The following is a 9,993-nucleotide window of genomic DNA, read 5'->3' on the forward strand; positions in this document are numbered from 1 at the left end:
CGATTTTGCTCTGTTTTCCAACAACTGCGAAATACAAATAGCCGAATAGACTACTACTTTATCGCTTACAACCATACCACGTTGAATGCACTCGATCTCGGAAGTTAAGCAATGTCGGGCTCGGTTAGTACTTGCATGGGTGACCGGCTGGGAATACCGAGTGTCGTAGGCTTTTTGTCGCCGTTTCTTTCGATTTTGCTCTGTTTTCCAACAACTGCGAATACAAATAGCCGAATAGACTACTACTTTATCGCCTACAACCATACCACGTTGAATGCACCCGTTATCGTTCGATCTCGGAAGTTAAGCAATGTGAGGCTCGGTTAGTACTTGCATGGGTGACAGGCTGGGAATACCGAGTGTCGTAGGCTTTTCGTCGCCGTTTCATTCGATTTTGCTCTGTTTTCCAACAACTGCGAAATACAAATAGCCGAATAGACTACTACTTTATCGCCTACAACCATACCACGTTGAATGCACCCGATCTCGTTCGATCTCGGAAGTTAAGCAATGTCGGGCTCGGTTAGTACTTGCATGGGTGACCGGCTGGGAATACCGAGTGTCGTAGGCTTTTTGTCGCCGTTTCATTCGATTTTGCTCTGTTTTCCAACAACTGCGAAATACAAATAGCCGAATAGACTACTACTTTATCGCCTACAACCATACCACGTCGAATGCACCCGATCTCGTTCGATCTCGGAAGTTAAGCAATGTCGGGCTCGGTTAGTACTTGCATGGGTGACCGGCTGGGAATACCGAGTGTCGTAGGCTTTTCGTCGCCGCTTCATTCGATTTTGCTCTGTTTTCCAACAACTGCAAAATACAAATAGCCGAATAGACTACTACTTTATCGCCTACAACCATACCACGTTGAATGCACCCGATCTCGTTCGATCTCGGAAGTTAAGCAATGTCGGGCTCGGTTAGTACTTGCATGGGTGACCGGCTGGGAATACCGAGTGTCGTAGGCTTTTCGTCGCCGTTTCATTCGATTTTGCTCTGTTTTCCAACAACTGCGAAATACAAATAACCGAATAGACTACTACTTTATTGCCTACAACCATACCACGTTGAATGCACCCGATCTCGTTCGATCTCGGAAGTTAAGCAATGTCGGGCTCGGTTAGTACTTGCTTGGGTGACCGGCTGGGAATACCGAGTGGTGTAGGCTTTTCGTCGCCGCTTCATTCGATTTTGCTCTGTTTTCCAACAACTGCAAAATACAAATAGCTGAATAGACTACTACTTTATCGCCTACAACCATACCACGTTGAATGCACCCGATCTCGTTCGATCTCGGAAGTTAAGCAATGTCGGGCTCGGTTAGTACTTGCATGGGTGACCGGCTGGGAATACCGAATGTCGTAGGCTTTTCGTCGCCGTTTCATTCGATTTTGATCTGTTTTCCAACAACTGCGAAATACAAATAGTCGAATAGACTACTACTTTATCGCCTACAACCATACCACGTTGAATGCACCCGATCTCGTTCGATCTCGGAAGTTAAGCAATGTCGGGCTCGGTTAGTACTTGCATGGGTGACCGGCTGAGAATACCGAGTGTCGTAGGCTTTTCGTCGCCGTTTCATTCGATTTTGCTCTGTTTTCCAACAACTGCGAAATACAAATAGCCGAATAGACTACTACTTTATCGCTTACAACCATACCACGTTGAATGCACTCGATCTCGGAAGTTAAGCAATGTCGGGCTCGGTTAGTACTTGCATGGGTGACCGGCTGGGAATACCGAGTGTCGTAGGCTTTTTGTCGCCGTTTCTTTCGATTTTGCTCTGTTTTCCAACAACTGCGAATACAAATAGCCGAATAGACTACTACTTTATCGCCTACAACCATACCACGTTGAATGCACCCGTTATCGTTCGATCTCGGAAGTTAAGCAATGTGAGGCTCGGTTAGTACTTGCATGGGTGACAGGCTGGGAATACCGAGTGTCGTAGGCTTTTCGTCGCCGTTTCATTCGATTTTGCTCTGTTTTCCAACAACTGCGAAATACAAATAGCCGAATAGACTACTACTTTATCGCCTACAACCATACCACGTTGAATGCACCCGATCTCGTTCGATCTCGGAAGTTAAGCAATGTCGGGCTCGGTTAGTACTTGCATGGGTGACCGGCTGGGAATACCGAGTGTCGTAGGCTTTTTGTCGCCGTTTCATTCGATTTTGCTCTGTTTTCCAACAACTGCGAAATACAAATAGCCGAATAGACTACTACTTTATCGCCTACAACCATACCACGTCGAATGCACCCGATCTCGTTCGATCTCGGAAGTTAAGCAATGTCGGGCTCGGTTAGTACTTGCATGGGTGACCGGCTGGGAATACCGAGTGTCGTAGGCTTTTCGTCGCCGCTTCATTCGATTTTGCTCTGTTTTCCAACAACTGCAAAATACAAATAGCCGAATAGACTACTACTTTATCGCCTACAACCATACCACGTTGAATGCACCCGATCTCGTTCGATCTCGGAAGTTAAGCAATGTCGGGCTCGGTTAGTACTTGCATGGGTGACCGGCTGGGAATACCGAGTGTCGTAGGCTTTTCGTCGCCGTTTCATTCGATTTTGCTCTGTTTTCCAACAACTGCGAAATACAAATAACCGAATAGACTACTACTTTATTGCCTACAACCATACCACGTTGAATGCACCCGATCTCGTTCGATCTCGGAAGTTAAGCAATGTCGGGCTCGGTTAGTACTTGCTTGGGTGACCGGCTGGGAATACCGAGTGGTGTAGGCTTTTCGTCGCCGCTTCATTCGATTTTGCTCTGTTTTCCAACAACTGCAAAATACAAATAGCTGAATAGACTACTACTTTATCGCCTACAACCATACCACGTTGAATGCACCCGATCTCGTTCGATCTCGGAAGTTAAGCAATGTCGGGCTCGGTTAGTACTTGCATGGGTGACCGGCTGGGAATACCGAATGTCGTAGGCTTTTCGTCGCCGTTTCATTCGATTTTGATCTGTTTTCCAACAACTGCGAAATACAAATAGTCGAATAGACTACTACTTTATCGCCTACAACCATACCACGTTGAATGCACCCGATCTCGTTCGATCTCGGAAGTTAAGCAATGTCGGGCTCGGTTAGTACTTGCATGGGTGACCGGCTGGGAATACCGAGTGTCGTAGGCTTTTCGTCGCCGTTTCATTCGATTTTGCTCTGTTTTCCAACAACTGCGAAATACAAATAGCCGAATAGACTACTACTTTATCGCCTACAACCATACCACGTTGAATGCACCCGATCTCGTTCGATCTCGGAAGTTAAGCAATGTCGTGCTCGGTTAGTACTTGCATGGGTGACAGGCTGGGAATACCGAGTGTCGTAGGCTTTTTGTCGCCGTTTCATTCGATTTTGCTCTGTTTTCCAACAACTGCGAAATACAAATAGCCGAATAGACTACTACTTTATCGCCTACAACCATACCACGTTGAATGCACCCGATCTCGTTCGATCTCGGAAGTTAAGCAATGTCGGGCTCGGTTAGTACTTGCATGGTTGACCGGCTGGGAATACCGAGTGTCGTAGGCTTTTCGTCGCCGTTTCATTCGATTTTGCTCTGTTTTCCAACAACTGCGAAATACAAATAGCCGAATAGACTACTACTTTATCGCCTACAACCATACCACGTTGAATGCACCCGATCTCGTTCGATCTCGGAAGTTAAGCAATGTCGGGCTCGGTTAGTACTTGCATGGGTGACAGGCTGGGAATACCGAGTGTCGAAGGCTTTTTGTCGCCGTTTCATTCGATTTTGCTCTGTTTTCCAACAACTGCGAAATACAAATAGCCGAATAGACTACTACTTTATCGCCTACAACCATACCACGTTGAATGCACCCGATCTCGTTCGATCTCGGAAGTTAAGCAATGTCGGGCTCGGTTAGTACTTGCATGGTTGACCGGCTGGGAATACCGAGTGTCGTAGGCTTTTCGTCGCCGTTTCATTCGATTTTGCTCTGTTTTCCAACAACTGCGAAATACAAATAGCCGAATAGACTACTACTTTATCGCCTACAACCATACCACGTTGAATGCACCCGATCTCGTTCGATCTCGGAAGTTAAGCAATGTCGGGCTCGGTTAGTACTTGCATGGGTGACCGGCTGGGAATACCGAGTGTCGTAGGCTTTTCGTCGCCGTTTCATTCGATTTTGCTCTGTTTTCCAACAACTGCGAAATACAAATAGCCGAATAGACTACTACCTTATCGCCTACAACCATACCACGTCGAATGCACCCGATCTCGTTCGATCTCGGAAGTTAAGCAATGTCGGGCTCGGTTAGTACTTGCATGGGTGACCGGCTGGGAATACCGAGTGTCGTAGGCTTTTCGTCGCCGCTTCATTCGATTTTGCTCTGTTTTCCAACAACTGCAAAATACAAATAGCCGAATAGACTACTACTTTATCGCCTACAACCATACCACGTTGAATGCACCCGATCTCGTTCGATCTCGGAAGTTAAGCAATGTCGGGCTCGGTTAGTACTTGCTTGGGTGACCGGCTGGGAATACCGAGTGTCGTAGGCTTTTCGTCGCCGCTTCATTCGATTTTGCTCTGTTTTCCAACAACTGCAAAATACAAATAGCTGAATAGACTACTACTTTATCGCCTACAACCATACCACGTTGAATGCACCCGATCTCGTTCGATCTCGGAAGTTAAGCAATGTCGGGCTCGGTTAGTACTTGCATGGGTGACCGGCTGGGAATACCGAATGTCGTAGGCTTTTCGTCGCCGTTTCATTCGATTTTGCTCTGTTTTCCAACAACTGCGAAATACAAATAGCCGAATAGACTACTACTTTATCGCCTACAACCATACCACGTTGAATGCACCCGATCTCGTTCGATCTCGGAAGTTAAGCAATGTCGGGCTCGGTTAGTACTTGCATGGGTGACCGGCTGGGAATACCAAGTGTCGTAGGCTTTTCGTCGCCGTTTCATTCGATTTTGCTCTGTTTTCCAACAACTGCGAAATACAAATAGCCGAATAGACTACTACTTTATCGCCTACAACCATACCACGTTGAATGCACCCGATCTCGTTCGATCTCGGAAGTTAAGCAATGTCGGGCTCGGTTAGTACTTGCATGGGTGACAGGCTGGGAATACCGAGTGTCGTAGGCTTTTTGTCGCCGTTTCATTCGATTTTGCTCTGTTTTCCAACAACTGCGAAATACAAATAGCCGAACAGACTACTACTTTATCGCCTACAACCATACCACGTTGAATGCACCCGATCTCTTTCGATCTCGAAGTTAAGCAATGTCGGGCTCGGTTAGTACTTGCATGGGTGACCGGCTGGGAATACCGAGTGTCGTAGGCTTTTCGTCGCCGTTTCATTCGATTTTGCTCTGTTTTCCAACAACTGCGAAATACAAATAGCCGAATAGACTACTACTTTATCGCCTACAACCATACCACGTTGAATGCACCCGATCTCGTTCGATCTCGGAAGTTAAGCAATGTCGGGCTCGGTTAGTACTTGCATGGGTGACCGGCTGGGAATACCGAGTGTCGTAGGCTTTTTGTCGCCGTTTCACTCGATTTTGCTCTGTTTTCCAACAACTGCGAAATACAAATAGCCGAATACACTACTACTTTATCGCCTACAACCATACCATGTTGAATGCACCCGTTATCGTTCGATCTCGGAAGTTAAGCAATGTCGGGCTCGGTTAGTACTTGCATGGGTGACCGGCTGGGAATACCGAATGTCGTAGGCTTTTCGTCGCCGTTTCATTCGATTTTGCTCTGTTTTCCAACAACTGCGAAATACAAATAGCCGAATAGACTACTACTTTATCGCCTACAACCATACCACGTTGAATGCACTCGATCTCGGAAGTTAAGCAATGTCGGGCTCGGTTAGTACTTGCATGGGTGACCGGCTGGGAATACCGAGTGTCGTAGGCTTTTTGTCGCCGTTTCATTCGATTTTGCTCTGTTTTCCAACAACTGCAAAATACAAATAGCCGAATAGACTACTACTTTATCGCCTACAACCATACCACGTTGAATGCACCCGTTATCGTTCGATCTCGGAAGTTAAGCAATGTCATGCTCGGTTAGTACTTGCATGGGTGACCGGCTGGGAATACCGAGTGTCGTAGGCTTTTCGTCGCCGTTTCATTCCATTTTGCTCTGTTTTCCAACAACTGCGAAATACAAATAGCCGAATAGACTACTACTTTATCGCCTACAACCATACCACGTTGAATGCACCCGATCTCGTTCGATCTCGGAAGTTAAGCAATGTCGGGCTCGGTTAGTACTTGCATGGGTGACCGGCTGGGAATACCGAGTGTCCTAGGCTTTTCGTCGCCGTTTCATTCGATTTTGCTCTGATTTCCAACAACTGCGAAATACAAATAGCCGAATAGACTACTACTTTATCGCCTACAACCATACCACGTCGAATGCACCCGATCTCGTTCGATCTCGGAAGTTAAGCAATGTCGGGCTCGGTTAGTACTTGCATGGGTGACCGGCTGGGAATACCGAGTGTCGTAGGCTTTTCGTCGCCGCTTCATTCGATTTTGCTCTGTTTTCCAACAACTGCAAAATACAAATAGCCGAATAGACTACTACTTTATCGCCTACAACCATACCACGTTGAATGCACCCGATCTCGTTCGATCTCGGAAGTTAAGCGATGTCGGGCTCGGTTAGTACTTGCATGGGTGACCGGCTGGGAATACCGAGTGTCGTAGGCTTTTCGTCGCCGTTTCATTCGATTTTGCTCTGTTTTCCAACAACTGCGAAATACAAATAGCCGAATAGACTACTACTTTATTGCCTACAACCATACCACGTTGAATGCACCCGATCTCGTTCGATCTCGGAAGTTAAGCGATGTCGGGCTCGGTTAGTACTTGCATGGGTGACCGGCTGGGAATACCGAGTGTCGTAGGCTTTTCGTCGCCGTTTCATTCGATTTTGCTCTGTTTTCGAACAACTGCGAAATACAAATAGCCGAATAGACTACTACTTTATTGCCTACAACCATACCACGTTGAATGCACCCGATCTCGTTCGATCTCGGAAGTTAAGCAATGTCGGGCTCGGTTAGTACTTGCATGGGTGACCGGCCGGGAATACCGAGTGTCGTAGGCCTTTTTTTCGTCGCCGTTCCATTTGTTTTTTCTCTGTTTTCTAACAACTGCAAAATACAAATAGCAGAACAGACTACTACTTTATCGACTACAACCATACCACGTTGAATGCACCCGATCTCGTTCGATCTCGGAAGTTAAGCAATGTCGGGCTCGGTTAGTACTTGCATGGGTGACCGGCTGGGAATACCGAGTGTCGTAGGCTTTTCGTCGCCGCTTCATTCGATTTTGCTCTGTTTTCCAACAACTGCAAAATACAAATAGCCGAATAGACTACTGCGTTATCGCCTACAACCATACCACGTTGAATGCACCCGATCTCGTTCGATCTCGGAAGTTAAGCAATGTCGGGCTCGGTTAGTACTTGCATGGGTGACCGGCTGGGAATACCGAGTGTCGTAGGCTTTTCGTCGCCGTTTCATTCGATTTTGCTCTGTTTTCCAACAACTGCGAAATACAAATAGCCGAATAGACTACTACTTTATCGCCTACAACCATACCACGTTGAATGCACCCGATCTCGTTCGATCTCGGAAGTTAAGCAATGTCGGGCTTGGTTAGTACTTGCATGGGTGACCGGCTGGGAATACCGAGTGTCGTAGGCTTTTCGTCGCCGTTTCATTCGATTTTGCTCTGTTTTCTAACAGCTGCGAAATACAAATAGCCGAATAGACTACTACTTTATTGTCTACAACCATACCACGGTGAATGCACCCGATCTCGTTCGATCTCGGAAGTTAAGCAATGTCGGGCTAGGTTAGTACTTGCATGGGTGACCGGCTGGGAATACCGAGTGTCGTAGGCTTTTCGTCGCCGTTTCATTCGATTTTGCTCTGTTTTCTAACAACTGCGAAATACAAATAGCCGAATAGACTACTACTTTATTGCCTACAACCATACCACGTTGAATGCACCCGATCTCGTTCGATCTCGGAAGTTAAGCAATGTCGGGCTCGGTTAGTACTTGCATGGGTGACCGGCCGGGAATACCGAGTGTCGTAGGCTTTTTTTTCGTCGCCGTTCCATTCGTTTTTTCTCTGTTTTCTAAAACTGCAAAATACAAATAGCAGAACAGACTACTATTTTATCGACTACAACCATACCACGTTGAATGCACACGATCTCGTTCGATCTCGAAAGTTAAGCAATGTCGGGGCTCGGTTAGTACTTGCATGGGTGACCGGCTGGGAATTCCGAGTGTCGTAGGCTTTTCTTTCGTCGCCGTTCCATTCGTTTTTTCTCTGTTTTCTAACAACTGCAAAATACAAATAGCAGAACAGACTACTACTTTATCGACTACAACCATACCACGTTGAATGCACCCGATCTCGTTCGATCTCCGAAGTTAAGCAATGTCGGGCTCGGTTAGTACTTGCATGGGTGACCGACTGGGAATACCGAGTGTCGTAGGCTTTTCGTCGCCGCTTCATTCGATTTTGCTCTGTTTTCCAACAACTGCGAAATACAAATAGCCGAATAGACTACTACTTTATCGCCTACAACCATACCACGTTGAATGCACCCGATCTCGTTCGATCTCCGAAGTTAAGCAATGTCGGGCTCGGTTAGTACTTGCATGGGTGACCGGCTGGGAATACCGAGTGTCGTAGGCTTTTCGTCGCCGTTTCATTTGATTTTGCTCTGTTTTCCAACAACTGCAAAATACAAATACCCGAATAGACTACTACTTTATCGCCTACAACCATACCACGTTGAATGCACCCGATCTCGTTCGATCTCGGAAGTTAAGCAATGTCGGGCTCGGTTAGTACTTGCATGGGTGACCGGCTGGGAATACCGAGTGTCGTAGGCTTTTCGTCGCCGTTTCATTCGATTTTGCTCTGTTTTCCAACAACTGCCTAATACAAATAGCCGAATAGACTACTACTTTATCGCCTACAACCATACCACGTTGAATACACCCGATCTCGTTCGATCTCGGAAGTTAAGCAATGTCGGGCTCGGTTAGTACTTGCATGGGTGACCGGCTGGGAATACCGAGTGTCGTAGGCTTTTCGTCGCCGCTTCATTCGATTTTGCTCTGTTTTCCAACAACTGCAAAATACAAATAGCCGAATAGACTACTACTTTATCGCCTACAACCATACCACGTTGAATGCACCCGATCTCGTTCGATCTCGGAAGTTAAGCAATGTCGGGCTCGGTTAGTACTTGCATGGGTGACCGGCTGGGAATACCGAGTGTCGTAGGCTTTTCGTCGCCGTTTCATTCGATTTTGCTCTGTTTTCCAACAACTGCGAAATACAAATAGCCGAATAGACTACTACTTTATCGCCTACAACCATACCACGTTGAATGCACCCGATCTCGTTCGATCTCGGAAGTTAAGCAATGTCGGGCTTGGTTAGTACTTGCATGGGTGACCGGCTGGGAATGCCGAGTGTCGTAGGCTTTTCGTCGCCGTTTCATTCGATTTTGCTCTGTTTTCTAACAGCTGCAAAATACAAATAGCCGAATAGACTACTACTTTATCGCCTACAACCATATCACGGTGAATGCACCCGATCTCGTTCGATCTCGGAAGTTAAGCAATGTCGGGCTAGGTTAGTACTTGCATGAGTGACCGGCTGGGAATACCGAGTGTCGTAGGCTTTTCGTCGCCGTTTCATTCGATTTTGCTCTGTTTTCTAACAACTGCGAAATACAAATAGCCGAATAGACTACTACTTTATTGCCTACAACCATACCACGTTGAATGCACCCGATCTCGTTCGATCTCGGAAGTTAAGCAATGTCGGGCTCGGTTAGTACTTGCATGGGTGACCGGCTGGGAATACCGAGTGTCGTAGGCTTTTTTTTCGTCGCCGTTCCATTCGTTTTTTCT

General features: G+C 46.8%; 38 non-coding genes and 12 pseudogenes across 38 annotated transcripts; all 50 read left to right on the forward strand.

The window, feature by feature from the left end:
* The first annotated feature begins 63 nt into the window (after positions 1-63).
* LOC144412585 (5S ribosomal RNA) lies at positions 64-172 on the forward strand (annotated as a pseudogene).
* An 80-nt stretch (positions 173-252) lies between these two features.
* On the forward strand, positions 253-371 carry LOC144412952 (5S ribosomal RNA; annotated as a pseudogene).
* An 81-nt stretch (positions 372-452) lies between these two features.
* On the forward strand, positions 453-571 carry LOC144416563 (5S ribosomal RNA). The gene has a single exon (XR_013472456.1). It is a non-coding gene; the product is annotated as a 5S ribosomal RNA (ribosomal RNA).
* An 81-nt stretch (positions 572-652) lies between these two features.
* Positions 653-771, forward strand: LOC144415438 (5S ribosomal RNA). Its single transcript, XR_013471330.1, has one exon. It is a non-coding gene; the product is annotated as a 5S ribosomal RNA (ribosomal RNA).
* An 81-nt stretch (positions 772-852) lies between these two features.
* On the forward strand, positions 853-971 carry LOC144416574 (5S ribosomal RNA). The gene has a single exon (XR_013472467.1). It is a non-coding gene; the product is annotated as a 5S ribosomal RNA (ribosomal RNA).
* An 81-nt stretch (positions 972-1,052) lies between these two features.
* Positions 1,053-1,171, forward strand: LOC144414611 (5S ribosomal RNA). Its single transcript, XR_013470500.1, has one exon. It is a non-coding gene; the product is annotated as a 5S ribosomal RNA (ribosomal RNA).
* Positions 1,172-1,252: 81 nt separating this feature from the next.
* LOC144416265 (5S ribosomal RNA) lies at positions 1,253-1,371 on the forward strand. The gene has a single exon (XR_013472158.1). It is a non-coding gene; the product is annotated as a 5S ribosomal RNA (ribosomal RNA).
* Positions 1,372-1,452: 81 nt separating this feature from the next.
* Positions 1,453-1,571, forward strand: LOC144414507 (5S ribosomal RNA). The gene has a single exon (XR_013470397.1). It is a non-coding gene; the product is annotated as a 5S ribosomal RNA (ribosomal RNA).
* An 81-nt stretch (positions 1,572-1,652) lies between these two features.
* On the forward strand, positions 1,653-1,761 carry LOC144412586 (5S ribosomal RNA; annotated as a pseudogene).
* An 80-nt stretch (positions 1,762-1,841) lies between these two features.
* Positions 1,842-1,960, forward strand: LOC144412953 (5S ribosomal RNA; annotated as a pseudogene).
* Positions 1,961-2,041: 81 nt separating this feature from the next.
* Positions 2,042-2,160, forward strand: LOC144416586 (5S ribosomal RNA). Its single transcript, XR_013472479.1, has one exon. It is a non-coding gene; the product is annotated as a 5S ribosomal RNA (ribosomal RNA).
* Positions 2,161-2,241: 81 nt separating this feature from the next.
* Positions 2,242-2,360, forward strand: LOC144415439 (5S ribosomal RNA). Its single transcript, XR_013471331.1, has one exon. It is a non-coding gene; the product is annotated as a 5S ribosomal RNA (ribosomal RNA).
* An 81-nt stretch (positions 2,361-2,441) lies between these two features.
* Positions 2,442-2,560, forward strand: LOC144416597 (5S ribosomal RNA). Its single transcript, XR_013472490.1, has one exon. It is a non-coding gene; the product is annotated as a 5S ribosomal RNA (ribosomal RNA).
* An 81-nt stretch (positions 2,561-2,641) lies between these two features.
* Positions 2,642-2,760, forward strand: LOC144414613 (5S ribosomal RNA). The gene has a single exon (XR_013470502.1). It is a non-coding gene; the product is annotated as a 5S ribosomal RNA (ribosomal RNA).
* An 81-nt stretch (positions 2,761-2,841) lies between these two features.
* LOC144416266 (5S ribosomal RNA) lies at positions 2,842-2,960 on the forward strand. Its single transcript, XR_013472159.1, has one exon. It is a non-coding gene; the product is annotated as a 5S ribosomal RNA (ribosomal RNA).
* Positions 2,961-3,041: 81 nt separating this feature from the next.
* Positions 3,042-3,160, forward strand: LOC144416608 (5S ribosomal RNA). Its single transcript, XR_013472501.1, has one exon. It is a non-coding gene; the product is annotated as a 5S ribosomal RNA (ribosomal RNA).
* Positions 3,161-3,241: 81 nt separating this feature from the next.
* On the forward strand, positions 3,242-3,360 carry LOC144418084 (5S ribosomal RNA; annotated as a pseudogene).
* Positions 3,361-3,441: 81 nt separating this feature from the next.
* On the forward strand, positions 3,442-3,560 carry LOC144415197 (5S ribosomal RNA). Its single transcript, XR_013471089.1, has one exon. It is a non-coding gene; the product is annotated as a 5S ribosomal RNA (ribosomal RNA).
* An 81-nt stretch (positions 3,561-3,641) lies between these two features.
* Positions 3,642-3,760, forward strand: LOC144417822 (5S ribosomal RNA; annotated as a pseudogene).
* An 81-nt stretch (positions 3,761-3,841) lies between these two features.
* Positions 3,842-3,960, forward strand: LOC144415198 (5S ribosomal RNA). Its single transcript, XR_013471090.1, has one exon. It is a non-coding gene; the product is annotated as a 5S ribosomal RNA (ribosomal RNA).
* An 81-nt stretch (positions 3,961-4,041) lies between these two features.
* Positions 4,042-4,160, forward strand: LOC144416619 (5S ribosomal RNA). The gene has a single exon (XR_013472512.1). It is a non-coding gene; the product is annotated as a 5S ribosomal RNA (ribosomal RNA).
* Positions 4,161-4,241: 81 nt separating this feature from the next.
* LOC144415440 (5S ribosomal RNA) lies at positions 4,242-4,360 on the forward strand. The gene has a single exon (XR_013471332.1). It is a non-coding gene; the product is annotated as a 5S ribosomal RNA (ribosomal RNA).
* An 81-nt stretch (positions 4,361-4,441) lies between these two features.
* LOC144414663 (5S ribosomal RNA) lies at positions 4,442-4,560 on the forward strand. The gene has a single exon (XR_013470553.1). It is a non-coding gene; the product is annotated as a 5S ribosomal RNA (ribosomal RNA).
* Positions 4,561-4,641: 81 nt separating this feature from the next.
* Positions 4,642-4,760, forward strand: LOC144416267 (5S ribosomal RNA). Its single transcript, XR_013472160.1, has one exon. It is a non-coding gene; the product is annotated as a 5S ribosomal RNA (ribosomal RNA).
* Positions 4,761-4,841: 81 nt separating this feature from the next.
* LOC144413839 (5S ribosomal RNA) lies at positions 4,842-4,960 on the forward strand. Its single transcript, XR_013469730.1, has one exon. It is a non-coding gene; the product is annotated as a 5S ribosomal RNA (ribosomal RNA).
* An 81-nt stretch (positions 4,961-5,041) lies between these two features.
* On the forward strand, positions 5,042-5,160 carry LOC144416913 (5S ribosomal RNA). The gene has a single exon (XR_013472806.1). It is a non-coding gene; the product is annotated as a 5S ribosomal RNA (ribosomal RNA).
* Positions 5,161-5,241: 81 nt separating this feature from the next.
* LOC144417989 (5S ribosomal RNA) lies at positions 5,242-5,359 on the forward strand (annotated as a pseudogene).
* Positions 5,360-5,440: 81 nt separating this feature from the next.
* Positions 5,441-5,559, forward strand: LOC144416630 (5S ribosomal RNA). The gene has a single exon (XR_013472523.1). It is a non-coding gene; the product is annotated as a 5S ribosomal RNA (ribosomal RNA).
* Positions 5,560-5,640: 81 nt separating this feature from the next.
* On the forward strand, positions 5,641-5,759 carry LOC144412477 (5S ribosomal RNA; annotated as a pseudogene).
* Positions 5,760-5,840: 81 nt separating this feature from the next.
* Positions 5,841-5,949, forward strand: LOC144412307 (5S ribosomal RNA; annotated as a pseudogene).
* Positions 5,950-6,030: 81 nt separating this feature from the next.
* On the forward strand, positions 6,031-6,149 carry LOC144412866 (5S ribosomal RNA; annotated as a pseudogene).
* Positions 6,150-6,230: 81 nt separating this feature from the next.
* On the forward strand, positions 6,231-6,349 carry LOC144416776 (5S ribosomal RNA). The gene has a single exon (XR_013472669.1). It is a non-coding gene; the product is annotated as a 5S ribosomal RNA (ribosomal RNA).
* An 81-nt stretch (positions 6,350-6,430) lies between these two features.
* Positions 6,431-6,549, forward strand: LOC144415441 (5S ribosomal RNA). Its single transcript, XR_013471333.1, has one exon. It is a non-coding gene; the product is annotated as a 5S ribosomal RNA (ribosomal RNA).
* An 81-nt stretch (positions 6,550-6,630) lies between these two features.
* Positions 6,631-6,749, forward strand: LOC144414598 (5S ribosomal RNA). Its single transcript, XR_013470488.1, has one exon. It is a non-coding gene; the product is annotated as a 5S ribosomal RNA (ribosomal RNA).
* Positions 6,750-6,830: 81 nt separating this feature from the next.
* Positions 6,831-6,949, forward strand: LOC144414600 (5S ribosomal RNA). The gene has a single exon (XR_013470489.1). It is a non-coding gene; the product is annotated as a 5S ribosomal RNA (ribosomal RNA).
* Positions 6,950-7,030: 81 nt separating this feature from the next.
* LOC144414527 (5S ribosomal RNA) lies at positions 7,031-7,149 on the forward strand. Its single transcript, XR_013470417.1, has one exon. It is a non-coding gene; the product is annotated as a 5S ribosomal RNA (ribosomal RNA).
* Positions 7,150-7,234: 85 nt separating this feature from the next.
* LOC144415210 (5S ribosomal RNA) lies at positions 7,235-7,353 on the forward strand. The gene has a single exon (XR_013471102.1). It is a non-coding gene; the product is annotated as a 5S ribosomal RNA (ribosomal RNA).
* An 81-nt stretch (positions 7,354-7,434) lies between these two features.
* Positions 7,435-7,553, forward strand: LOC144416641 (5S ribosomal RNA). The gene has a single exon (XR_013472534.1). It is a non-coding gene; the product is annotated as a 5S ribosomal RNA (ribosomal RNA).
* Positions 7,554-7,634: 81 nt separating this feature from the next.
* On the forward strand, positions 7,635-7,753 carry LOC144414051 (5S ribosomal RNA). The gene has a single exon (XR_013469942.1). It is a non-coding gene; the product is annotated as a 5S ribosomal RNA (ribosomal RNA).
* Positions 7,754-7,834: 81 nt separating this feature from the next.
* On the forward strand, positions 7,835-7,953 carry LOC144415761 (5S ribosomal RNA). Its single transcript, XR_013471654.1, has one exon. It is a non-coding gene; the product is annotated as a 5S ribosomal RNA (ribosomal RNA).
* An 81-nt stretch (positions 7,954-8,034) lies between these two features.
* Positions 8,035-8,153, forward strand: LOC144414615 (5S ribosomal RNA). The gene has a single exon (XR_013470504.1). It is a non-coding gene; the product is annotated as a 5S ribosomal RNA (ribosomal RNA).
* Positions 8,154-8,237: 84 nt separating this feature from the next.
* LOC144418100 (5S ribosomal RNA) lies at positions 8,238-8,357 on the forward strand (annotated as a pseudogene).
* Positions 8,358-8,442: 85 nt separating this feature from the next.
* On the forward strand, positions 8,443-8,561 carry LOC144417284 (5S ribosomal RNA). Its single transcript, XR_013473177.1, has one exon. It is a non-coding gene; the product is annotated as a 5S ribosomal RNA (ribosomal RNA).
* An 81-nt stretch (positions 8,562-8,642) lies between these two features.
* On the forward strand, positions 8,643-8,761 carry LOC144416516 (5S ribosomal RNA). The gene has a single exon (XR_013472409.1). It is a non-coding gene; the product is annotated as a 5S ribosomal RNA (ribosomal RNA).
* Positions 8,762-8,842: 81 nt separating this feature from the next.
* Positions 8,843-8,961, forward strand: LOC144416652 (5S ribosomal RNA). The gene has a single exon (XR_013472545.1). It is a non-coding gene; the product is annotated as a 5S ribosomal RNA (ribosomal RNA).
* Positions 8,962-9,042: 81 nt separating this feature from the next.
* On the forward strand, positions 9,043-9,161 carry LOC144414407 (5S ribosomal RNA). The gene has a single exon (XR_013470297.1). It is a non-coding gene; the product is annotated as a 5S ribosomal RNA (ribosomal RNA).
* Positions 9,162-9,242: 81 nt separating this feature from the next.
* Positions 9,243-9,361, forward strand: LOC144416663 (5S ribosomal RNA). Its single transcript, XR_013472556.1, has one exon. It is a non-coding gene; the product is annotated as a 5S ribosomal RNA (ribosomal RNA).
* Positions 9,362-9,442: 81 nt separating this feature from the next.
* On the forward strand, positions 9,443-9,561 carry LOC144414537 (5S ribosomal RNA). The gene has a single exon (XR_013470426.1). It is a non-coding gene; the product is annotated as a 5S ribosomal RNA (ribosomal RNA).
* Positions 9,562-9,642: 81 nt separating this feature from the next.
* Positions 9,643-9,761, forward strand: LOC144417709 (5S ribosomal RNA; annotated as a pseudogene).
* Positions 9,762-9,842: 81 nt separating this feature from the next.
* Positions 9,843-9,961, forward strand: LOC144416674 (5S ribosomal RNA). Its single transcript, XR_013472567.1, has one exon. It is a non-coding gene; the product is annotated as a 5S ribosomal RNA (ribosomal RNA).
* The last annotated feature ends 32 nt before the right edge of the window (positions 9,962-9,993 follow it).

Source organism: Styela clava, chromosome 15 (genome assembly GCF_964204865.1).
Source record: "Styela clava chromosome 15, kaStyClav1.hap1.2, whole genome shotgun sequence".
Classification (NCBI taxonomy): Eukaryota; Metazoa; Chordata; class Ascidiacea; order Stolidobranchia; family Styelidae; genus Styela; species Styela clava.